The 27,162-nt window shown below is 44.7% G+C and overlaps 1 protein-coding gene across 1 annotated transcript in view; it reads right to left on the bottom strand.

The window, feature by feature from the left end:
• The window catches only part of YIPF4 (Yip1 domain family member 4), a 157,033-nt gene that overhangs the window by 73,375 nt on the left and 56,496 nt on the right, over nt 1-27,162 (bottom strand). The gene's annotated exons all lie outside the window — the stretch shown is intronic.

Genomic DNA, 27,162 nt, shown 5'->3' with positions numbered 1-27,162 from the left:
GCATTTGCATCTCTGTTCCGGCACCCTGAAGTCCTGCCTCGGGTTTCTTCTCAAAGCAGCGAGGATTCACAGAAACAGCAGAGCATTCGATACTTTTTTTTTCAAAAGGCCTCTCGGAGTTTAGAGTGAAGCTAGCCACGCACATCTCTCTTTTAAGGTCTGACGAGTTTAAGCAGTTAATCTCCACGTGCCTAAAACCTGTTTAATGTAACTGGTGCTTATGTAAAGCGCACCAAAACCATTTGGGTTGGGTTCACCTATATAAACTGGAAAAAAAAGCCATAGTGTTGCCTGATCAGAAACATCAATAATAAACATTGCACATACATGCCAACATTTCAGAAGAGCAAAGTGGGAGAATTTAAAAAAAAATCGGGAGAATGGGGCCTTGAATCGGGTTACTGGCATGTATGGGCTTTGAAAGTGGCTGCTGCAGGATCGGACATTTGAAACGTAAATGCACGTGTTTATTTAAACTTTCAGATGCACGGAGCGCAATGGCAGGCAGAGAGAAGGTGATGCAAGTGTTGTGCACTGGCAGTGCATGCACTCCTCCTCCCCCTCCTGTGTGGCAGCCCGGGCTGTAACAGCTTCCCCGCGCACACACAGCCGCCCCAGTACTTCACACGTCTTTAAAAGACCATTGCCTTGTTAATGACGCTTTGTTGGTTTTTCACCCCTTCTAGAGCCCCTGCATCGCCACTAGGAATATTGCTGGAAGAATTAGCACCTTACACAATACCAAACCCTTTCAGCTAAAACCCCCGAGGAATCGGGTTTTTGCTTGCAGGAATCGGGAGGCGGGAGACTAACCTTGAAATCGGTAGTCTCACGCCTGAATCGGGAGGGTTGGCATGTCTGATTGCACTATGTGGTTTGCCAGGCGTGTTACCTATTGGAAAGAGCTACTCCAATATACACAATAATGAAGACACAATTGGGATGCGCAAAATAAACAGGCATACGTTTTGTTAGATCAAGTGTGGATATATATTTTTTTATTTTCTCTTGAGTTTAACATAGGGCTTACATAAGCTTTTCTGGTGCACTGAGCCAAGCCATTGTTTCTGTGGCCCTGTACTGAGTAAAGACACCTCCTTTACACCAGATTTCTCTCAGTTACTGCAATATTTTGAGATATTATAGCTCCGTAACAGTAGTCAAAGGTTGCCTGTATCTGTTTCTGAGCTGTGCTGTCTGAAACTATAGCACCTATCCAGAAAAATATAATTAAAAGGCCCAGCACCTAAGCCTGGGACATATTTATCATATCATGCAGCGCAGAAAGTGACTTTGCTGAGCTGTGTAAAAGGGAAAAGGCAGGAATACGCTGTATTTAACATTGTGCAGCACACTTCTGCTTTTGCCTGTGCAGGTGCACAATGTGCTGCCTAGCACCAACGCAGGCACTCTTGCACCATGGTGCAAGGGTCCCTGCATTGCTAGCATGGTTGTTTTTGTGCAGAAAGGGGCCCCTTCCTGAGCAAAAACAAACCTCTGAGACATTTTCCTCTTTCCATGTGTGCTGCAGAATGCAGGCTAAAATGAGGGGAAATAAACGTATTTCTCCTCATTATGTCTCACCTGCAGAGGCGTAGCCGTTTTGGCGCATTCCCAGGTCCACCACTTATGCTAAATCTGGGAATGCATCAAAATCCATGGGTTTTGCATGACAACAACCATGCACCGCCCATGCAATGCCTCCCTGGGGCACCGTTACTCTTGATTTATCAAGCCACTTAGGGCCCTGGAAGGTTGCTTGCATGGCTTAAGGAATCGCCTCTGATGCGTTGCATCGATTTAGCACTCCGTTGCGCGGCCCTTGATAATTAAGTGCAGGACAGAGTGTGGGAATTTGATTTGAGTACCTATTGCCTAGTTGCTTTAGCAGGAGGAGTGGTGCCATGGGATGCACAATTGTGGCACACCTGCTGCCAGTCATACATTGAGCAGCACACCACTACAATGAGCAGCACACCACTTCACTACTGCCTCTCCCGTCTACAGCGCCAAGACACCCACGGGTATTTGTACGCTCTACAAATTGCTTAAATACATAATTAAATAAATAAATATAAAACTTTAAAAATAAATAAATGGTGAAGCAACAGAAGCCGATTCTCACATACTTCCGTAAATGTCTCATTCCTGCCAGTGTTGTGCTTGTGTCACACCACTTTGAAGCACTTTACATGAGCACCAGTTAAGTCATGCACAATTTCTTTAGGCACAGGTAGATTAAGTGATTTGACCAGAATCACAGGATGTCAAGCTAAAGTCAAGAATTGAGTTTGAACTTTGCAGCTCTAGCATAACTCCACATCCTCTCCACCCTTCCGACTTGAAGACCTTCTCACTCATTAGGCAGGTGGTTGAGCACAGCCTTTGCTACTGCAGTATGTTATAGTTAAACTAGTATGATCTTGGAAGGCAAACTATATTTAAATACACAGGAAGGGCAAATTGAAGTGGACATCAACATGAGGGTGCCCATTTTACAGCAGAACTTTGCACCTTAGCTGAAGCACTAAGTCCAAACTGTAATAAGTGTGGGTGCCAATGCAGTAGTAAGGGCACTGTAAGCCCAAATGCAAGCTAGGGATTTGGTCTTCTATCCACCTCCCCTTTTTTTTTTGGCTTTTAAAGCATACCCACTAATTAGGGTGAACCAGGAGTCTGTGTGTCTGCACCTACTTCATTACGGTTGATATATATCAGAGTCTGCATTTTTTAATTGAATAAGGCCAAGGAGGCTCTGACAACTTCTCTATATACTGTGATCAATAGTGGCAGCGTCAGTGATTTTTCTTTTCCCCACCCCCTCTGGTGATAGTGTTGGCCCCTCACACGCCCCACCCTACTGCCATCAATAGAAATAAATATCATGATGGTGTCTGTTTTGGCTGCATCATAGTGCTTTTATAACATCTGAATTTCAATTTCATCCATGAGGCAGAGCAGATATGCTGCTGTACAACAGGGCAAAAAAACTCTGTCAAAGTCAGTAGCTGTCTCGTAGGTGACACCGGTTGGCTTTGCTAATGCTTGTTATATGACTGTTCTTCACCCATCTATGGGAATGAAGCTAATTTAATTTGTAAAGCATTAGGAACAGTTTGAAAATTAAGCAATTCAATTAAATGTAATTTCAACTTATGGTAATATTTGATTATATGTTTTAAGAATGTCACTAACTATCTAAGAACATGCTTTTTCTGTTAAAATTAAACTTCCCAATGCTGTGAGCATGACATTACTGCAGTTCGGCATCTGAGAGAGCATAGCTGTTAGCACAATGCAACTCTTGGCACTCACTCATCTAACCATCATCTTAAGAACGTATTCCAAAGTGGATATTAATATGTAATCAAATTTGTAAAAAAACGATCAGATCCGTTTATATTGTATCATGTTTTAATGCACCATCATTCTTTAATTGCAGCTAAGGATCATACCACAATAGTGATGTAATCCGGGATTCAAATCGTATCCAAATTGCTTGTAACAATGTTTAAAGTCAAATAGTCTGAATTCAAAATTTTCATGTAAATAAAGTTTTACTTTATTAAATGGGGAAAATGTTACTTTGCATGAAAAATCTGTTTTACCCCCGGGTTTTGCAGCTTTTCCTTTGAAATATCTGTGCTTTCTGCTGCTAACTTATGTTCCTGGTGAACAAAGTGTGTTTAAATGCAAAGTGTGTTTAAGACTGCAGTACCGCCTCCTGTCTACGGGGACAGAGCGAGCAAAAATATAAACACGCTTTATGAAACACAGGTCCCCACAAGACAATTTTTTAAAAATGTGTAAAACTTGACACAGATGTTCCTGAAGTTCTTTTTTATCATTTAAAGGATATTACCTTGTGGGGACCTGAGTTCAGGTCCCCACAGTGCAATCAGGTCCCCACAGCGTGAGTGTATTATCACACCCAAGTCCCCACAAGGATAGTAACACAAACCCACACACGCACACCCGCACACACACACACACACACACACACACACCTTATATTGCCGTATTATGCTGCTAATTGTACTTGGTTTTCTCTTGCACCCTGCACACGTCACTTTTTTCTTATGTATCTTAACGTCTGCTCCGTTTGCCACCTCATGTATTTTGTTTGCTCACAAAATGTCACTTTTGCCCATTTATTGCAGTATTATCCTTGTACCTGTGTATTGTACCCTTTTGTAACTTGCTACACATCACTTTTCTCTTGTAACACACTGTTTTGCTACCTCATGTATTTTGTTGGCTCACAATTGTCACTTTTACCTCTTGTAACTTATCGTCTGCTTTTGTAATTTTGTTCATTTGTAATTTTTCTGTTCCTTTTGTGAAGCGCTCTGACGCCTTCAGGTAAAGTCAGCGCTATATAAAAGCGCATAAATAAATGTAACTTACACAAGACTGCTGTGCAAGGCCCGCCCCGTCAGTGATACTTTTGCCCATTTTTTTTTTGCAGTATTATCCTTGTACCTGTGTATTGTACCCTTTTGTAACTTGCTACACGTCACTTTTCTCTTGTAACACACTGTTTTGCTACCTCTTGTATTTTGTTTGCTCACAATTGTCACTTTCACCTCATGTAACTTATCGTCTGCTTTTGTAATTTTGTTCATTTGTAATTTTTCTGTTCTTTTTGTGAAGCGCTCTGATGCCTTCGGGTAAAGTCCGCGCTATATAAAAGCGCATAAATAAATGTAACTTACACAAGACTGCTGTGCAAGGCCCGCCCCGTCAGTGATGAGTTGGTGCAGGCCTTGCGCAGCAGCCCCGGAGAAGCACTCAGCCGCCATGCCGCCGCTGACCCAAGGGATCCACATGGGCTGTTTGGAAATGCCCCAGGACCCTGCAGAGGACCAGCACGACCCCGGAGACAGCCTCACAACACCCCCGAGCAACGCCATCTGCAAGTGGGATCGGGGGCATTTTAGAAAGAAAAAGCAGCAAAACTCGGGCCACGGAGGCCCCGGGACACACAGAGCCAGCCCCACAACACCCCCGAGCAGCGCCTTGTGCAAGCGGGCTCGGGGGCATTTTTAAAAAATGCAACACAGAGCGGCATTCGGGGCCCTGAGCCCCAGGACACCAGGACCCTCGCACCCCCCGAGCAGCGCCTGCCGCAAGCGGGCTCGTGGGGCATTTGTTCGTAAAATAAAATAAGCAGCTCAAGGGCCCCAGGAGCCACGAGGACACCAGGAACACATCACCCTCCCCCCCAGAGCAGTGCCATGGAGAAGCGGGCTCGGGGCTTATTTTAAAAGGGCCTCATACCCCTAAACGCCAGGACCATGGAGCCCACCCCCAGAGCCCCCTCAGCGCCACGCATACTGAAGGACCCCATGCAGACTCTCTTTTAAGGATCCAGACCCATACTTCACACCCTCAAAACAACGGCTTGGTGAGCACAACAATGCATTATTTATGTTCATATGTATGCAATGTATATTATTTAAAGACCCTCTGGTAAGCTTGCAATACCAACACCTCAAAGCCTTTAACATTTATTAGCATTAAATGTACAGCATCCTGGTAAAATGTTTCTATGCTGTGTAAAATACACGTTACCCCCTTTGCATGTACCCTCCTAAGGCCTACAACATTATGCCCCTTAAATACAAACCCTGCAAACTCTGCGCCAGCCCAACCACACCTCCTCTATTAACATTAAATACATACACACATAGCTTTAAACTCAATCCTTCAACAACGCCTTTATTCATTTTAAATACATTTACATTTCACGTCTTGTAAAAAACTTCATTGGCACCATTATTCACATTAAACATGTTGCAATGCCTTAAACATTAACAGTTTACAAAGTACTATTTAGCATTTTCAAAACTACAGTTTTGTATACTTTAAATACCACATACACATACATCCTTGCGCCATGCTTTATTTACCTTCCTTAAATTGTCACAGGCGGCTTCAATTTGGGAGAAGTTGCTCAGGTCCATTCTTGCCTTAAGATCCAAGGTTGGCGCTGTGACTCCAAGACAATCCACTCGCTCCCCAAGGGTGTTGAAGGGTTTGTTGGTGCAGAAATCCTCAAAGTGCAGCCAAAAAACAATCCAGGCCAGGCAATCCCAAAGGTTTCTTGACTTGGATGCAGGAGCCCACAAGGTCCAGCCAAAAGCAATCCACGCCAGTCGCTCCCAGAGTTTTTGGAATGGGTGTTTGACAGTGTTCCTTAAGGGGCCTTTTTATACCTGTCCATGCATGCTAATTAGAAGCCCCCACACCCTTTATGACTTGAGGGGTTTAGAATGTCATGGGGGTCTTTGGAAGGTAACTTTTTTCTATCTTATCTTGGGAAGAGTAGGGTGCTTGGGGCCATAGCAAACATATCAAAATCTTCTGGACACTTTTATAATGGGCCTCATATGTTAAAATGGCTTATCTTGGGCATTAGAGACCCCCGGGAACCGACCTTTGTCCCCGCCCTAAACCCATCACATGTCATCTTTCCAGCCAGAGTCATCAAGTCGTGGCCTAAACTGTCACAATTCCTGCCAGCATGTCCAGTTTCGACCCAGGGGCTTTGGAGGTGTGTGAATTACGTCCGAGCACTTGGCATCCTGTTTCAGGTTCTCCTGGGAAGACTTGCCACGACATCTGTCTTTTTCAACATCCCAAAGCCCCGGGGCCGAAACTGGCTTGTGTTTTTTAAAACACACTATGGGTTTCCAACAAATTACATTTTAAAAGCCCGTTTCGGCCCAGGGGCTTTGGAGGGGTGTGAATTACGTCCGAGCACTTGGCATCCTGTTTCAGGTTCTCATGGGGAAGCCTTGCCACGACATCTGTCTTTTTCAACATCTCAAAGCTCAGGGGTTGCTGAACATGGCTTGTGCTTTTTAAAACACACTATGGGTTTCCCAACAGCTACAATTTAAAAGCACCCCTTTTTTTTTTCAAACATAAAAAAACATCTCCCAACACACAGGGTTGGGGACTCAGGCCTGTTCAGCAGCTGTTCAGCCTGCAGCTGTCTGCAACACCCAGTTTTAAACATGCACAGACATTTCCAGCCTGCACGCACTTTCATATGCACTTTTAAAACATGTACACAATTACCACATGTTTTGCAGCCTGTTACTTCTTGGGAATATCCCTACATGTCACCCCCCTTTTAAAACCAGGCCTGTTTAATGCCAACAGCCTGCGCCCAGGCCATGTCAAAATTTAAGGCCAGGGTTTCCAGCCAGAGCAGTCAAATTTCCGCCCAGGAGTTTAAGACTAGGCCTGTCATAATTAAGACTAGCCCCATCATATTTAAGGCCAGGAATCCTGGCTGGAACTGTCAAATTTAAGACCAGAGTTGAAGTGAAGGTATCACTATATACTACTCATGAATGATGTAATATGTGACATCAACAGCAGTGGATTGCGGGCGCGCTAGTTATAGTGAGTCCAACTAACTATAACATGGGAATTTCAATGGTTTTGTATGAGTAAACTGTTCAGCTAACTATAACTGGTGTGAAACCTATGGTTTTTTCAGTGAATTTCAAAGGTTTTTTAAATGCGAATTCCTAGCTATAACGAGTGTGAAACCTATGGTTTTTTCAGTGAATTTCAAAGGTTTTTTAAAAGCTAATTCCTAACTATAACGATTGTGAAACCTATGGTTTTTCTAGTGAATTTCAAAGGTTTTTTAAAAGCTAATTCCTAACTATAACGTTTGTGAAACCTATGGTTTTTTCAGTGAATTTCATAGTTTTTTTAAAAGCTAATTCATTTGTATATCGACTTTGTAACCTACAATAATTTTTTTTGTTAGCTGGTTTTTACAACAATTAATTATATATATTTTTTAAAAAAAACATTTGTTAAATGTATATATTTTTTTTTACATTTTTTCCTGGTGCGCTCAGGATGTGCGCAACGGTAAGCTCTCCCGAGAGCGCACCGACAGCGCTATTTCTGCGTTCGTAAAAAAAAAATTATGTATGAAAAGTAAATAATAATGGAAGACATTTAGTACCATACTTATAAAAGCAGTATTTTTGATTTACGAAATGAAAATGAGTTTGCATTTCCGTAAAGCTATCGAAACGTCACTTAGGCGCGCGCGTAAGCGCCTACGTTCGCGCCGCGTAAGCGCCCCCGGATGCACCTACGTTCGCGCCGTGTAAGCGCCCCGGAAGCGATTCGGTGCGCGCAGTGTAAGCGCGTCAAGTCATGTGACCTTAAAATAACTCTTTTCATTGGTTGCTAACAGTTTTTTTTTTTTACAAAGAATGGAATCCCCACCCATTTCCTTCACTTCTTCTTTCACTTTTGTGACTGCAAGACCTGTCTTTTTGCTGTCGGATCTTTGTTGGATTAATATCTTGGATTACCATGGCTGCCAGACCATCCAGCAGTGAAGATGACTCAGAGGGATTTCTTGATGAAGAGGTTCCTCAGCTGAAAATAAAAGAACACTTCATATGGAAGTTTTTTTCCATTCCAAATGACCAGAAAAAAGTAAATGCTCCAAAGGGGGAGTGCAGGATTTGTCACACTGTCCTGTCACGGGGTGACCCCACCAAGAAATATTCTTTTGGAAACTCCACTATGATTCGCCATGTCGAGAGGAGGCACCCCCAGAACTTTGCCCGGGAGAGTGTCAGGGCTCTGGCACAAGAGGTTCCCAGTGATGGGGCCTCTACTTCACCCGGAGGAGCAACTACTTCAGTGAGGGGGCGATCGCAAGAGCTGATTCCTAACATTCAGCCTGCTTTTAATAAAGGCGTTATTAAATGCAGAGACTGTGCTCAGCTACTTTGCTATGGGGAACAAAGTGTTCTGCTCATGGTTCAAGCATTGGAGAACCATCGCTGCCGTTCCCAGCCCTAAATTAGTTTTTTTTGTTTTTGCTCCTGTTGAGCAGTTTCCCACTCCCTGTTTTTGTTCTAAAAAAAGGAAAAAAGAAGAAAAAAAAAAGTTATTTTCAGAACTACCTCCAATTTTCATCAAAGAGCTGTGTTCTTAAAAAAATGAAAAAGAGTAAGTGAAGTGGAGTGCATTGATAAAGGAGAGGAAAATTAGTGAGAAAGCACAGAAAGGGATGAGAGGAGAAGGGAAGTGAAGTAGGGGGACTGAAAGAAGGTGAGTGCGGGGAAGGAGAGTGAGGAGAAGGAGAGTGAACATGGGGAATGTGGATATGCGAAGAAAATGTAGTAAAGGAACGGGGGTATGGAAGGGTAAGAAAAGAGCAGTGATGTTTTGGAAAGAGTGGAGATACAGACTGGATAAAGGCAAGTAAGTGTGAGACCAGGTAAGTAAGGCAGTGAAGAAACATAGAAAGTGAAAGAAAAAGTAAGAGTAGAAGACTGAAGGCCTCATTTTTGCACCTGCCTCACAGCAGGCGTAACACTGACGGAGGTCCTTTAACATGGGCCTGGCCCCATGTGAAAGGATGCATTGCTGGAGTTGTGTCACTTTTGTGACACACTCCAGCAATGCATCACTTTTGCGCTTACAGATACGTCAGAAATACTGACGTATCTGTAAGTACTTGCGACATAATGCGTCATAAATTAAATATGACGCATGAGTAGAAGACTGAAGGCCTCATTTATGAGGCCATGCGTCACTTTTACGGCACCGGTGCGTCACTTTTTGTGAAGCACCAGTGCTGTAAAAAATGCACCTTGTTGAGTCATATTTACAAAGTGACGCATCTATGTAGATGCGCCACTTTGTAAACCCCTGCGCCACATTATACCTACGTCAGGTGTAATGTATGCAAAAGGGGCGTATTGACGCAAGAAAGGACCGTAGAGGTGACGCAGTGAAATCTATAAGATTTCACTGCGTCACTTTTAGGACGCCGTTGTGTCAAAATCTTGCGCCTGCCTCACAGTAGGCGTAAGACTGATGCAGGCCCTTTCACATGGGGCTTGCCCCATGTGAAAGGATGCATTGCTGGAGTTGCATCATTTGTGTGACACACTCCAGCAATGCATCACTTTCCTCTAAACACTCTACATTATTTTTTTACTCTATTTTTTAACACTGTTTTTCCTCGTGGTGTGCTCAGGGTGCGCATACCGGAGGGCGTACCCGGGAACGCACCCAGCGCTTACCCCGCGAAAATTTTAAAAAAACAAAAACGTTTTTTTGCCCTTCAGGGGCAGCCTTATGTTTTTTTTTTTATTATTAAAAAAGGGAGGGGGGTCAAATGGGCCCCTCCCGGGCCATTTTTGTCCCTGGGAACCCCATCCCCCTGGGCATACACGTTGGGAACCGGGGGGGGGCATAAAGCTCCTGCGTTCCTCGCTGGCTCCCCGCCTCCTGTGGGAGCCGCCATTGCATTTTGACAGTGGGAGCTGCAAACATGCAGCTCCCTTTGCCCAAAAGCAATTCTGCTTCGTTTCATGGAAACAAGAGCAGTTTTCCTGCTCTCGCTTTCATGAAGCGTAGCATATGTTTGCTATGGCAGGGCGGGAGCAGTGCTGCCGCCCTGCCATAACAAAATGCAAGTCCCTGGGGTGACCACCTATGGACATTGCTGGAGCCAGCCCTGGGGTTTGGCGGTCCCCAGGGCTCTAGGAGGGGGCCATTCGGCCCCCCTCCCAACAGGATGAAAGCCCCGGGGAGGTGGTGGTCCCCAGGGCCGGGGATCAGCTACGGAGCCCCGTATGTTAATTACTTAATGCCCCAAGGAGGTGGTGGTGGTGCCCGGGTCAGTGTGAGGGGGGCAGGACCCACCCCACATATTAATAATTTTTTTTTAAAAAGCCTTAGGGAGGTGCCCCAACCATAATTAAGGAATGCCCCAAGGAGGTTGTCGGCACCGGGGTTGGGGAGGCCGTGTCGTCACTGGCATCCCAATTTTGTAATGCCCCAGGGACCTGGACCACCCGGGGGCTTCAAGAAAACAAAGTGTGGGAGACCGCACTTCTTTTTTCTTTATTCCTGTCCGGATTTGCAGACCTTACGCAAATGCCGCCAAAAATAATAAATACGTGCTTTTTGGGCCCTTGGGGTCCCTGTGGGACACCCTGAGCAGACCTGGTGGGTCAGGGTGTTTCTACCCTGCCCCCTTTTATTCTATTTTCAACTTTTTTCTTTCGACTCGGTTCAACCGAGACACAAGATGGCTGCCAACACTTCCTGGTTTGAAGTGTTGGCAGTCAATCAGATTCAAGCTCGTGATCGGGAGGGTTCGCGGATCCACTGCGGTCACCAGATTCTAATATTTTTTTTACGGGAATCGGGAACTATTGAATGGATTTACACCATTTAAAGGGAACTACTGAATGGATTTAAACACTTTAAAGCAAAGAGTGCACTCTGGACCAAGAGCTACCACTCTGCCAAATTTAGTGTAATTGCATTCATCAGGCTGTAGCTGCGACAAACGTTTCCTATGGAAATTAACATTGAGAAAACGTGTATTGGTACCCTCCTTTTTCTCGGCCCCCGCTTGATGAATCACCCCGAAACTTTCAAGACAGGAGCTGACTGGAGCGCCCCATTAGTTTGGCAAATTTCACGAAGATTCGTCAAACGGCACCAAAGATATTGGGAAAAGAAAAAACGCTTTTTAAATTGAAGCAACTATGACCAACCGTAGGTAATATATATAAAGAATTCTATTCAACACTGAACCATAGCGTTTCAGTGTTGGCACATTGTGAAGAACGACCCAGTGATAGGAAACACAGTGAGTGAAGTCCCATTGGTAACATACAGGAAAACTAGATCCCTGAAAGACATGTTAGTTAACAGCTACATGGGAGGGAGTAAGCAACAGAGGGGTTATTTTAAGTGCGGGAGGTGCAAGGCCTGCAGCACTAGTAAAAACAGGAAAACGTATCCTCTACCCACGGGCAGGACAGGCGACATTTCCAGATTTATAAACTGCAATTCTGACTACTGTGTGTATGCCATTGTGTGTCCGTGTGGTAAAATGTACGTGGGCAGTACGATCTTCCTGTAAAGAAGAGAATCCTAGAGCACATCATGGCAATCAAAAACTGCGATCTTAGCTACTCCACAGCTAAACATTGGTTGAAACACCATGACAAAAACGCTAATAACCTATCTTTCTTTGGTGTTGACAGAGTGGCAGCAAGTCCCCGAGGGGGGAACAGGGAGAAACAACTACAAGTGCTGGAGTCCAAGTACATCTTGCTCCTCGTCACCAAGAACCCCTTCGGCCTTAATGAGGACGAGGAACTTTCAGTTCACATTGGATGAGTACAATTTAGGACTTTGGACTTTGATTTGTGCCTTTTACGAATGATATTTGATTTCTCTGTACATACTGTGAGGGCTCTCCACCGCAACACAGTGTCAGCAGGTTGGAAACTTTCACGTAATGCCCTATATCTGACCAAGTCGTCCTAACCTCCACAGCCCCCCTTTTGAACTCCCCTTTTTGAGCCTCTTTTCCCCCATGCTAGCCCCATCCATAACTTTTAAATTTAAATTTTAAAAAAACAAAAACGTTTTTTTGCCCTTCAGGGTCCTCAGAAAACCTAGGGGGTGTCTACTCTGCCCCCTTTTAATTATATCCCCCTTTCTTTTTTCACCTGTGTCTCAATTCTACCGAGACACAAGATGGCGGACTCTCCGGACTGTTTAGAATGTTGACAGACACCCGAAAGCCAATCAGCTTTCCGCTTGCGCACTCCCGTAGCGCGCCGGGTGCGCTCCCCGGTACGCGCACCCGTGAGCGCTCGGAGCGCACCGATAGATATATGTGTGTTTTTGAAGTTAATTTTCGTAAAAACCACTGGAGCAATTTTCACCAAACATAGCAAAGGCACATCTGCGTACCAGTCCCTACAATTTTGCTAAGTTTGGCGTAATTCCGTTCAGCGGTTCGGGCTGTAGACTTGTCAGACAGTCCTATGGAAATTAAAATGGGGAAAACACGTTTTGGGACCCCCCTTTTTTCTCAGCCCCCACTTCACGAATCCCCCCGAAACTTCAAGGGAAGGAGCGCAGCGGAGCTGGCCAAAATTTTGGAAAATTACACACAAATTCCTCAACCGACGCCAGAGCTATTACCAATAGAATGTTGCGGATTTCCTATGGTAGCCAATCCTAACTATAACTACCTACTGGCGACCGCCAGTAGGTAATATATATATATGTATATTCACTGAAAAAACAAAAGGCTTCAGGGACTTTATATAGTTAGGCTGACATTTCACTCGTACAAAACCAGAGAAATTCAGCCGTTATAGTTAGCTGAGCTTACTATAACTCGCACCCTCGCAATACACTGTTGATGCTGTCACATATTACATCACTCATGACATAGTCAGTGACATAACTGATGACATCTCAAATGACATACCAGGAGGGCTTCTTGGCACCAAAAGTCCCCGAACAGTAAAGTGGACTTCAATCCCCATCCAAGAGCGTGCCAGGGAGTGCGTTTGCCGAGTGGTGGGAAAAGGGGGAGTGACCTCCGAAGACATCTTAGCAATCCCACTGTGCTGGACTTACTGGAGGTAACAGGAGGGGTAGTTGGCCCCCAAAAACATCCTCGGGGCCATCCTTGGGTGCCAACTACCCCTCCTATTACCTCCAGTAAATCCTGCACAGCAGGATTGCTAAGTTCTCATAGCAAGCCACGCCCCCTTTTCTCACCACTGTGCAAACACGCTTCCTGGCGCGCTCTTGGATGAAGATTGAAGTTCCCTTCTCAGCTGGGGGTCTTTAGGGGCCAACTAGTCTACCGGTTACCTCCAGTTAGCCCCACACAGTGGGATTGCTGAGAGGTGGGCACAGGCCACGCCCCTTTCTTCACCACTCTGCAAACGCACCTTCGGGCGTGCTCTTGGTTGGGGGATGAAGTCCCCTTGCCTCCTGGGGGCCAACCAGCCCTCTTTTTACCCCCAGTATTCCCCACACAGCTGAATTGCTGAGAGTGGCACTCGTCCCCGGGCCGAATTTGGTCCCTGGGACCCCATCTTCCGGGCCCGACAAAAACTTTATTTATGGAAGGGGGGCCATCCCCGGGCCAGCCCTTTTTTTTTTGAGGGGGCCGCCACTTCCTGAGGCACATTTTGGCCCCAGGGACCCCATTCCCCGGGGCAGCCTTATGTTTTTTTTTTTATTATTAAAAAAGGGAGGGGGGTCAAATGGGCCCCTCCCGGGCCATTTTTGTCCCTGGGAACCCCATCCCCCTGGGCATACACGTTGGGAACCGGGGGGGGGCATAAAGCTCCTGCGTTCCTCGCTGGCTCCCCGCCTCCTGTGGGAGCCGCCATTGCATTTTGACAGTGGGAGCTGCAAACATGCAGCTCCCTTTGCCCAAAAGCAATTCTGCTTCGTTTCATGGAAACAAGAGCAGTTTTCCTGCTCTCGCTTTCATGAAGCGTAGCATATGTTTGCTATGGCAGGGCGGGAGCAGTGCTGCCGCCCTGCCATAACAAAATGCAAGTCCCTGGGGTGACCACCTATGGACATTGCTGGAGCCAGCCCTGGGGTTTGGCGGTCCCCAGGGCTCTAGGAGGGGGCCATTCGGCCCCCCTCCCAACAGGATGAAAGCCCCGGGGAGGTGGTGGTCCCCAGGGCCGGGGATCAGCTACGGAGCCCCGTATGTTAATTACTTAATGCCCCAAGGAGGTGGTGGTGGTGCCCGGGTCAGTGTGAGGGGGGCAGGACCCACCCCACATATTAATAATTTTTTTTTAAAAAGCCTTAGGGAGGTGCCCCAACCATAATTAAGGAATGCCCCAAGGAGGTTGTCGGCACCGGGGTTGGGGAGGCCGTGTCGTCACTGGCATCCCAATTTTGTAATGCCCCAGGGACCTGGACCACCCGGGGGCTTCAAGAAAACAAAGTGTGGGAGACCGCACTTCTTTTTTCTTTATTCCTGTCCGGATTTGCAGACCTTACGCAAATGCCGCCAAAAATAATAAATACGTGCTTTTTGGGCCCTTGGGGTCCCTGTGGGACACCCTGAGCAGACCTGGTGGGTCAGGGTGTTTCTACCCTGCCCCCTTTTATTCTATTTTCAACTTTTTTCTTTCGACTCGGTTCAACCGAGACACAAGATGGCTGCCAACACTTCCTGGTTTGAAGTGTTGGCAGTCAATCAGATTCAAGCTCGTGATCGGGAGGGTTCGCGGATCCACTGCGGTCACCAGATTCTAATATTTTTTTTACGGGAATCGGGAACTATTGAATGGATTTACACCATTTAAAGGGAACTACTGAATGGATTTAAACACTTTAAAGCAAAGAGTGCACTCTGGACCAAGAGCTACCACTCTGCCAAATTTAGTGTAATTGCATTCATCAGGCTGTAGCTGCGACAAACGTTTCCTATGGAAATTAACATTGAGAAAACGTGTATTGGTACCCTCCTTTTTCTCGGCCCCCGCTTGATGAATCACCCCGAAACTTTCAAGACAGGAGCTGACTGGAGCGCCCCATTAGTTTGGCAAATTTCACGAAGATTCGTCAAACGGCACCAAAGATATTGGGAAAAGAAAAAACGCTTTTTAAATTGAAGCAACTATGACCAACCGTAGGTAATATATATAAAGAATTCTATTCAACACTGAACCATAGCGTTTCAGTGTTGGCACATTGTGAAGAACGACCCAGTGATAGGAAACACAGTGAGTGAAGTCCCATTGGTAACATACAGGAAAACTAGATCCCTGAAAGACATGTTAGTTAACAGCTACATGGGAGGGAGTAAGCAACAGAGGGGTTATTTTAAGTGCGGGAGGTGCAAGGCCTGCAGCACTAGTAAAAACAGGAAAACGTATCCTCTACCCACGGGCAGGACAGGCGACATTTCCAGATTTATAAACTGCAATTCTGACTACTGTGTGTATGCCATTGTGTGTCCGTGTGGTAAAATGTACGTGGGCAGTACGATCTTCCTGTAAAGAAGAGAATCCTAGAGCACATCATGGCAATCAAAAACTGCGATCTTAGCTACTCCACAGCTAAACATTGGTTGAAACACCATGACAAAAACGCTAATAACCTATCTTTCTTTGGTGTTGACAGAGTGGCAGCAAGTCCCCGAGGGGGGAACAGGGAGAAACAACTACAAGTGCTGGAGTCCAAGTACATCTTGCTCCTCGTCACCAAGAACCCCTTCGGCCTTAATGAGGACGAGGAACTTTCAGTTCACATTGGATGAGTACAATTTAGGACTTTGGACTTTGATTTGTGCCTTTTACGAATGATATTTGATTTCTCTGTACATACTGTGAGGGCTCTCCACCGCAACACAGTGTCAGCAGGTTGGAAACTTTCACGTAATGCCCTATATCTGACCAAGTCGTCCTAACCTCCACAGCCCCCCTTTTGAACTCCCCTTTTTGAGCCTCTTTTCCCCCATGCTAGCCCCATCCATAACTGACTAGGTTATCCTACCTTCTGCAGTTATGATACCGCCCCGGTCTCAGTAACCTAACCTAGCCTGCATTTACTTGTAAATAAACTTTCCCTTTTTCCTTCTTTTTTGTAAATAACCCCTTCACCTCCACCCACCCCACACGACGGGCACTTGTTGTCCCCCACCCTTCCGCTCCTCCTCTACCTAAGCATCAGCACTGGCCTGTTTCATGGGGGACAGAACATGTTATGAATTATGCTTCTCTGTTCTGTTTTATTTGACCTTTTACTTTTTCTTTTTGTAAATAGCACACGATTTTATACCATTCCTGCTTTGAAGTCACTATGAAAGGGCCACTTGGCCATTATTGTGCACAATGAAATATGGGCATTATGTTTTTAACCTAAGGGGTTATGTTATGAGTTTATTTAAAATTATCTGAAATTACCCATAATATCATGTAATAATGTATAGCCTGAATTTGTGTTTGTATGCAACATGTACGTTAACCTTTTCACACTGCTAATGCAAACAATGGCAGCAAGTCTTTTTTTCTTAACGAGAATCTTATAAGTCTTTTTTCAATGTTTATTGCAAGGAATGGCCCTACTTCTATGTTTTGTATATACTGCGTCTATAATGGTGATCACTGGTGGTGAATCCTTGGCTTGTGACAAAGAGCTTTCGCTCGAAACGCGTCAGCCGAAATAAATCAACTTTAATACACAGCAGCGTGGAGTGCGAGTCTCGTCTTTCATCTGGTGGTACAACTCGGACAGGGAATCCTTCGCTTATATATACACACACATACATACACACACTATTTTTCAGTGTTAAATAGAATTCTTTATTGTACTTAACATATGGTCTCATTACTGTTGAGATAAGCTGTTGGTTTTGTTCACTCGACTACAGTGGAGAATCGGATTCAGATTGATTGTACTCTGCAATTTCAGCAGCAATATCATCCTCTTACTACTTTTGCCCTATTCCTTGTTCTTTCAGCATGGAAGCATTTATGGGGATCCATAACTCTTGAGATATTTTCTCAACTCTGCCTGGATATCCTCTTTGTAGTAACTGGTCACTATGTGTGCAAGTTACCTTGCAGGCATTGAATTTTTTTTACCTCTTGGATGTGTGAAGAATTACCAGGCCAAGGGTTATTGTTGTGGCCGCCCACTTTGCCTCAAAGGGTTTGGCACTTATTCACCTTTCTCCAGTTATTGTATGGCAGTTCCCTAGCTTAGTGTAAAGCCTTTGAGCCTTGGCTATGCAGTTTTATTTTCTTTTGAAATGTTTGTTTTGCAATATGTCATGCTTTCCAGCTTTGTATCCCCTTCCCTGGGCAGAGACATGGTGTCTGAAAAACAAAAGCACAAAGAAAGGGTTGTGGGATTCCTGGAGGACTATCAATGGTCCAGTTATCTGCGTCCTATGTCCAGGAGATTAGGGAACCACGGGTTGGTTTTTAATCTTAGCATAGGCAACAAGAACAATTTGCCCAGCTTATGAAGTCTTGAACGGATAAGTTTCCTGCCTAGACATAAAAATCAAAAAGATCTCCACCAAGAGCCCTGAATATCGCAGCCCATCCAGATTACCAGTGATAGTCCGGATGAGGGGCAATCTGATGATGAAGCATGCCATTTAGATGGAAGGGGGTCTACTTACTTGAAAAAAAGGTATATCTACTATAACAATGACTGATACATCAGTGTCTGGTGCTCCTTACCATTTGGGTGCGCATGTCTCATGAGGTCACATAAATCGGAAGCATTTTTGTCTTTGAATATGAGATCAGATCAGACACACTATTTAATGAGCAGTGATTTGTAGACTTTATTACCTCTGCTAGATAAAAGACAATCTTTCCACTGAAATATTCACTTTTGTTTTTGGGGTGTTCAAGACCGCTCCAAGATAGTGAATGGTCGGAACTTGGGCTTTCGTTGAGTTGAAATGGTTGATGGCAAGTTCCAGAAGATGCAGATGGGACACTGTAATTTTTAAGTTCAAAGCCTCCTGTGGTGTGGAAGCCTTGATGAGCGAATTGTCTGGCTACATAGGTGAAGATGGTTTCTTTCTCAGATGTACCACCACGACTGCCATTCATTTAGAGAAGGGCTGTGTGGCTTATTTCTAGGCGGAAGGAAGAACTTTGTGCTGAAAGTAATTCTTTCCTACAAGAAACCAGAGGAAATTACACTGATTCTCCGCACTTGGGATTGAGAAGTAGGATTCTTATAATTTCTTTTCACACACAGTTTCCCTGATGAAGTTGAGGCTTACCCTGTTGAAGGGATAACCCTTAGTTTTTCCTTTTTTTATCCAATTGTTTTCAGTCTTCAAGCAAAGACAGGGCGTGAACTCTTGTTTGGCATTAAGTTAAGGAACCGGAATACATCCCCCCCCTCACACCCCAACAACTTTTTTCCCATAAAAATATCAACATCTCCTTTCACCAATTCTTGACCATTTCAGGTGGACATTTTTGCACATGAACTTTAAGAGGGGACAAATTTAACCCAAATCCATAGCCACTTTTTCACAATTCAATTCAGCACCCCGCTGTCTTTTGTGATTTCATGCCACAATTGTATATGATTTACTAGGTTTCCTCCTACTATAGTGGTGAACTGGAGGAGTAAGGCATAATTTGCCTCTAGCCTGTGGGTTTTCCTGGGGCTGCAAATAGCTGCTGGCCATCTCTTCTTTTTCTTGCATTATTTTGTATTGGCTGCTTATATTATGAGTGATGATGGCACCAACGGGTTTCAACACCTCACTGCCGTCAGCGCTGTTAATGGTAATTTAAGTCAGACTTGTAGAGATACCTGCTAAACTCCTTCTTTCTTTTTTGAAACCCAAAGCTTTTCGTGTACCCATTTATGATTTTATGTGGTGTGACTCCTCATCAGTCACCTCACCCAAAGAGAACATTTCCTGAAAAACCAAAGATATAAAATCCTCAGTCAGGCATGCAGTTTTAAGCTAGCGAGGCAAACCAAAGGGAACATTTAAGAACGAGGAAACAGCAATAGTGATGTCAGATAAGATCCGAGGAATTTAATGCTGTTGATGGATTGGTTGAACATCAAAAGACTCTCGTTCAGCATTTCATGTAAATCCTCGTGTGTTAAGAGCCAGATCATCTGAAAACCTTTTGATGGACTACTGGAGTAAACAAATGTATATTCCCCATAGTGCAGTTGCTTTTGTAGCATTCACAGACATAGTAGGAGTCCTGCATACTTTCCTATCCACTCTCATAAACATCAAGAATAGTAATTGGTTCTGTAATCTAAGAATATTCAACTCGAGAAGCTGGAGGGAAAAGATTGCAGATCCTAAATAGAGAAGTTCAATCTTAATCTCCATCATCTTACTTGAAAATGACAACATTACAGAATGGTGCTGTAACAAACTGAGGCTAATAATTATGTTCAAGGTCTTGCATTGTCATCTAATCATTGAAATGTATGCAGTAGATAAAGAGGGAACATCTGTTTTGTGAGTGAAGCAAAATATCTATTCATCAGTTTAGGCTCAGGAGACCATGTTGATGACAAACAAATATTTTAGAGATGAACCACAGACTAGTCCCTAGATGCAACAAGCATCCATTTTGCGATTCCTTATTAGCGAAAAATAATGATTCGCTAATAAGGAATAGCAAAATGCTATGCAAGAAGAACTCGCTTAAAAAATAGCGATTTCTTAAAATTCCTTAATTGCGACTCTCAAATTGCGAGTCGCAATTAAGGAATACCTCCCCATTCATTCCTATGGGCCTAGAGGCCCATAGGAATGAATGGGAAGACAATCTCAATTTGCGATTCTCAATTAGAGAATCGCAAATTGAGATTGCAATTTCAAGGGTGCCAGGGTGTCAAAAGGACACCCTGTTGCACCCCTGAAATCTGCATGTGGGTACATCTTGCACACACACATGCCCTAAGGGCATGTTTGGGTGTAAAATGGAACTTTGAAAAATGCATTTTAGTGCATTTTTCAAAGTTTTTGCAAATTACCATGAATTTCAACTTCATGGTAATTTGCGACCCCTATTAGCGAAATCGCTATTTTTTTAACTTTAATGCATTGCATTTAAGGAATCTCAATTTGAGATTCCTTAAATGCAAGTAATCGCAATTTTGGGATGATGCATCCCAAATGCAAAAATACCGGTCGCAAAGGGGCAGATTCTGAGAATCTGCCCCTTTGCGAGCGGTTTTTGGCTTGATGCATCTATGCCTAGGAGACTTAGAATACAAATGCCTGTTCAGTGACCCTTCTACTGTGAAGATCTCTAAACAAAGTCAAGTCACAAAATTCTTTTTGAACCAGAAGATCTGTAAACCTACCTAGGCATAAACCAGAAAGTATACATAAAAGTCTCAAAAGATGAGAACAATTGTGCCTGATGTTATTTTTCTCTTGCAGAGGACAATTCATCATGGTTCATAAATGGTTGATCCATTACTGCGGTTGAGAAGAAGGGTGATAGGTAACTTAAGATCTCATGCTGTAGTTGATAATCCTATTGGATGCCTGGGATAATGTGCTTAATATTTTATGTCTTCACAAATGTGTTTGCCTTAAACCAAGATTCGCCTATGGCATATTGTGTCTTTCCCTTTAACTCCCCAATAGTCACAAATATGTGAATTCACTTTGATAAGTTGCAAAGAATATTGTTGATAAAGTAAGCCAAATGGGTAGGCATTCGTAAATTGTACACTATCCAGAGATACTCTAACCACGGTAAATGAAAAATGACGAAGATTCAGACAAGAGGCTAATGATTTAGACTTTTTGGAGCATGCTTTAGGCAGCAAATCTTTAAAATATCCTTTAACAACAATTTGAAAATTGTAACAAGCAAGTGGTTATATGGGATGGGAGGCTGAGGCAATTCATCCTCTCATATCCTTCCAATCAAGCTTGAAATGTAGTGCAAAGTTAGACTGCTATGCCAAATATTTTTTCCCTAAAGGGAACTGTGGCAACAACAAAAATGTCTAAAGCAGTGTACTGTCAAAGCACACACGGAGATGTACTACCAAGGTACACACTGTGCTATCTCCTGTGTTTAGCGAATGCATAAATTAAATCAAGGTATGTTAATTCGAGGTAAAGAACTTTTATGTGAATCTATTCTTTTTGATTCTCAGCAGCAGAGAAACCCTTTTCAAAACCAAAAAACACAACAAACTCCATCAAAACTGACAAATCTATCAACCATAACATAAGTCACTAAAAAAGGCCAAGTAACTGCTCCATCAGGCCTCCAAGCTACTCCCACATCAAACGTGTCTCTTTCTTTGCTGCACACTCAAACTAAATCCCATGTTATCATTCGCCAAAGCACTGCACTGCTGTGCCATGATTTTATGCCCAATTGAACTTTGCGTTTGAATAAGGCATGTGCACCCCATATTCGGTGTTTTATGTAACCCGTTTATGTGTTCGCAAATAATTTGACATGCAGTTGGAGGCGGAACTCTGGTGGCAGATTCTTAGGAGCATTATCTTTCCATACACAGAGCGGAGAGCTACCAAACATCTTCTGCCTGTTTCCCATGCAGCTTATAGCTTGTGATTGTGCCGATACCTACACACCCATCCAAGTAGCTGCTAGGCATCTTAAAATGTTTGAGTGTTGCCAGTTTCCGATTCATTCATACAGTGGAAAACTCAGAGGAGATTTCTTGTAGTCACAGTGGGGGTAGGTATCCGCCACCAAATATTTTCATTAATCTACGAACTTGACACTTTCATAAACACTTTTTCAACAAATGCATTACGAAGGTATCCTCTAACGCATGCCAAAGGTGTCTGGTCTTAAATCTTGATGATATGCTTGTCTTGTTAGGATGAAATAATTTCCTTTTTGTGTGTGTGTGTGTTTGCGTGTGGGGGGAGGGCTGCATGGTCTTTATTTTTAAACTGTTTTATGGGGCCCTTTGAGAATTTGTGGACAACTGCGCCGGACAGTCCCAGAGACAATGGAGCGACTTTACTAGAGACTGGACCGCTTCGTAGACTGGGTGACTCACCTTTTCATAAAGCTTAGCAGTAGCTCTACGGCCAGACAATATCTTGGCAGTGGTTATATATGGCAATCAAGCTGACGTACCTAATGCTGGATCCTGGCAGAACTCAAACAATTTCTGCAACTTCTACCTACTAAGCTATATATTGAAGATCTACTGATGTGTTGGTCACTAGCACTCCTAACACCTAGTGGAACGCATGTATTGAATGCTGCCCATGAATGTTTTCAGAGCTTTGACAGATACTTTGGGATGTCCTTATATCCAAGCTGAAAGGTCAGGTTCCTCATTTATTCGGATTCAGAGCTAGTAAGTTGGGAAACTTTTCTCCAAGGATGAGGTCAGTGTTGACCAATGTATTAATCCTCAGGGAGTTGGGTCATGCAAACATGCAAAGGTGTATTCTGTGTAAAATTCTTCTGATCATGGCTCCCTAATCTATGGAAACATTCTGTAGAATTTCCAATCCCTCTTTCCCAGTCAGTACAAACAATCACAGATTCTGTGAGTTGACCTGATCCTCTGCTGCAGATGAGGTGCTATCTGTGACATCTGGGAGCATTTAAAGTCTTGCTTGGGGACTTCTGGCCTTTCTAAGAATGTTGTGATTTTGTACCAATAGGTAGAAGCAGACCGAATAGGCTGGCATGGTTCTACTAGTGTGTCTGGTTTCTGGAATGTGAACTGCATCTCACTGTATCATCCTTAGTGCACATCCTATATTTCTTTTCGGAAATGACTCAGGTGGGCAAGACCATATTTGACAGATAATACATAAAGATGTGCAATCTCTTTCACATGTAAGCCTGTGTGGGTTCCATTCACTTGTGTGTTGCTGCTATGAGAAATGAAGAGTGGTGCTGTCAAAGACTAGCCATCCATCTCAGAGATATCAAAAAGGAATTTCATTTGTTCCTTGGATGGACATTAATGATCTATGTTTCAAAGCTTTTTTTAAAGAAGCTCACCAAATTGTTGTGCCTTATTCCCTGCAAGAGTGTTTTCAGAGTAGGGCTGTCAATTATATGGCCTGGAAGTTCATCCCTTAAAGAGTGTTTTTTGTAATCAACCTTGGAGCTACCAGGCTAGCAAGACTGTTAGCCATTCTGGCAAGACTGAATCCGAGCAGGGTACATGGTCACAATTCTTGGGCGGAGAGAATCTGTGGCTTGATACGGCTCATATCCTGCACCGTCTAACACACTAACAAGTGGTTGATCAGGTTGACAATATAACAGGCATGCATCAAATAGCCATCCTGTGATGGGGCAGTGACAGAAAAGTGTTTCAAGAAAGAAAAAAAAGCTTAATGAATCGGTCATGAAACAGGACTAAAAAATTATTACCATGAAGGTCTCTACTTGATAAACTGAAAACAAGCTTAATAGGAACACTGACCTAGAATAATATCTTTCCATACTAATGTAAAATAAGGTCTCAATATTATTTAGACTAAGGCATGTTTTATCCAATCGGTTGGTGTTGGTAAAGTCAACATTAATTGTGGTATAATTTTCATATCACAGGACAGATTATGCATTGCGTTACTAAAGATGTTATCTTTTATCCTGTTGACAGAACACGTTCTTTCCAAAATACTTTGTAAACAGTTCAGAAGCAATAATATCTAAATGTGGGGCGATATCATTTGGCACAAAGAATGAGGTGGAATTTGAGCATGAAGCAGTTGATAAAGACTGGTTCTGCACAGGGACATGAAAATTAACAAATTCTGCCTTTAAGACAACTCTTGTTCCAATTTTTTTTACTGTATGCAGAATATTAATAAGAAAGAGTAGCATAATGTGCGCCTCTATTATCTTTGTCAGAAAATATAGTTTGTTGTACTTTAATATACACAATACAGAGAATATTTTTCCTCTACGAATCAAAAAAACAATTAGTGGTTGTAATGCTCATGACAGTGGTAGGCAGAAAAGTATTTTGGCTTTTAGTTCATATGCCTAAACAAGCTTTTACAATGCAATGGTCTCGGCATTGTTAAAGTTAGAGCTATTGGCATTGCTCATGACATTATTTTTATTTATGTTTTTGTTTTTAAAACATATAAATAAATGGCATTGTCATTTACACTGCCAATAGCTTAATCTCTCGCAAATGCGAGACCTATTGCATTTGCACCCACACACAGAGCCACCCCCACACCCACAAAGAGCCACCCACACAGAGCCACCCACACAATCATTCACATAGAGCCACCCACACACACACAGAGCCACCCACACAGAGCCACCTTCACACACTCAGAGCCACCCTCACACAGACAGAGCCACCCACACATAGAGCCACCTACAAAAAAGCTACCCACACAGAGCCACACACACACAGAGCCACACACACAGACAGAGCCACACACACACAGACAGAGCCACACACACAGACAGAGCCACACACACAGACAGAGCCACACACACAGACAGACAGACAGAGCCCAACACACACACAGAGCCCAACACACACACAGAGCCCAACACACACACAGAGCCCAACACACACACAGAGCCCAACACACACACACAGAGCCACACACACAGACATCCCTCAGTCTAGGTCAGCCACACGCCCATCTCTGTCCAGTAACGCCCCAGAGAACAGAGGCAAGAAAAAACGCTGACAAGCAGAGAACAGAGGCAAGAAAAAACGCTGACAAGCAGGGAACAGAGGCAAATAAAACGCTGACAAGCAGGGAACAGAGGCAAGAAAAAACGCTGACAACCAGGGAACAGAAGCAAGAAAAAACGCTGACAAGCAGGGAACAGAGGCAAGAAACAGGGAACAGAGGCAAGAAAATCGAGCACAAGCAGGGAACAGAGGCAAGAAAATCGCGCACAAGCAGGGAACAGAGGCAAGAAAAAACGCTGACAAGCAGGGAACAAAGGCAAGACAAGCCCCAAGGAGTCAACCTCCACAGACCTTCTATATTACCCAGTTTCCCGTAAACACCCTTATCCTTTTACGCTTTTTATCCAGACGGTCCTCACCTTGTGTCCTCAGCCTGAGTTAAAATGGTGCCTAGCTGGAGACACAAGCGGGGAGAGAGAAGGTGGTGCTCCCGGGGCTTTTTGCCTGCTGATTTGAAACAAAAGAAACAGGACTTTCTTCTGGCGTCACTCGGAGTTGAGGCGTGTTCAGGAAACCGGGTCTTCCTCTCGGCTCGGGCGAAAACTGGGACCGCAACTTCATTCACTTCCAAGAGCGCGCCGTGGTGGAGTGGGCAGGGGGTGCCCATGGCTCGGCGGGAACGGAGCAGGCTGGTGGGACTCAGCGGCATGGCCAGCATGATCTTCTCGCCCCTGGTGGGGTAGGGGTTCTTCCGGTGCTCGTTCAGCCAGGTCTTCAGCGTGCTCGTGCTCTCCCGGGTGGCGTTCTTGGGCCGGCCCGGGTCTCCGTACTGGAACAGGCCGTACGGGTAGTAACCAGGCGGCGAAGGTGGCCGGGTGGACGCCGGGGCTGTCCTTCAGTTCGTACTGGGAGAAGAGCGCCAGCTCGGTGGTGTAAGGCAGGAAGGCGCGGTAGTTGGGGGCGGCCCCATAGGGCCCGTGAGCGGCGTACTTGCCCAGCAATGAAATATGGCTTGGCATTGCGAAGACATCACTTATCTGGAAATTGATATAAACTGCAGCTGTGCTCTGCACAGCGGGCCCCAAATGCATCTTAGCAGGGCCCCCAAGGGTCTTAGGATAGCTCTGTGTTACCTTACTTCGGACCAAGGGATAAAGAGATGCCCCTTGAAAGCGTCGCGCTGCGTGGCTCTGTACTCGGCGGCGGTGGATGCGCAGCATTTTGGAGGCCATTTTTCTCTTGCAGGCCTGTTGTTCAACTAAGGAATGTGGGCTAGCAGTGGCTTAGCTAGCCCTTGTGCCGCCCATGGCGGTCACTGCTTCTGCCGCCCGCGGCGGCCCCGTGAAAGAGCAGATGGTGGGAGGGGGGTGATGCTAGCAGTTTCTGCATTGCCGCCCGCGGTGGCTGCATGACAGAAAGCCTCAGAAAGCCGTCTGTCTGTCTGTTCGGTGGAGGGTCCGCGCTGTTGGATCTGCACTCTATCTCTGCACAAAATCTACTGCAAAATACGACAGCAGAGCTAATTAATTTAAAAACAACCCGAGTCTCCGGATCCCAGCGATGAAGCCAGCGATGGAAGAGAAGAGGTCCCTTGTGTGACAAAAGGCAAGTTGGTACGAACGCCCAGCACCAGCCTCGCTGCTTCTCACGGGCCGAGGTGCGCAGCCCGGCCCGGATTTAGTGTCTGAAATATATATCGGCCATCTTGAAACATGCCGGCTGTCTTTTGCATACAATTAGCGTGCGGGCTGCTAAAACAGGGGTAGTGATCTTGGCTTTACCTGGCTGCGGCGGTGAAAACGGGGCAGATGAGGTGTACACTCCCTCCGAATCCGAGGTCAAGCAGAAATGGCTCTCCAAAACGCCCCGCGATTTTCAGACTGGGGAGCGTGTTTTTCTTTCTCTAGTCTTCCCATTGGCTGGAATGTAAAATTCCAGCCAATGGGAAGAAGAGAGAAAGAACATGAAAAAACACGCCCCAAATCCCAAAAAGACGGGGCTTAAACGGACAGATGCCCCTCTTCTCCAATGGCTGGCCTCCGTTTAAGAAGCCAGCCAATGGAGAAGAGGGGCGGGCGGGTTCAAGCCCCCACACTAAGAAACATAAGATCTCGCCGGTGAGACTGCGCAAGCGCAGCCTACGCAGGCCGAGACCTAAAAACCAATGTGTAACAGAAGTTGCTGTTACTTAAAAGG

The sequence above is a fragment of the Lissotriton vulgaris genome, chromosome 6 (genome assembly GCF_964263255.1).
Source record: "Lissotriton vulgaris chromosome 6, aLisVul1.2, whole genome shotgun sequence".
Taxonomy (NCBI): Eukaryota; Metazoa; Chordata; class Amphibia; order Caudata; family Salamandridae; genus Lissotriton; species Lissotriton vulgaris.
The sequence above is the reverse complement of the archived record's forward strand: the minus strand, read 5'-3'. Positions and strand labels throughout refer to the sequence as shown.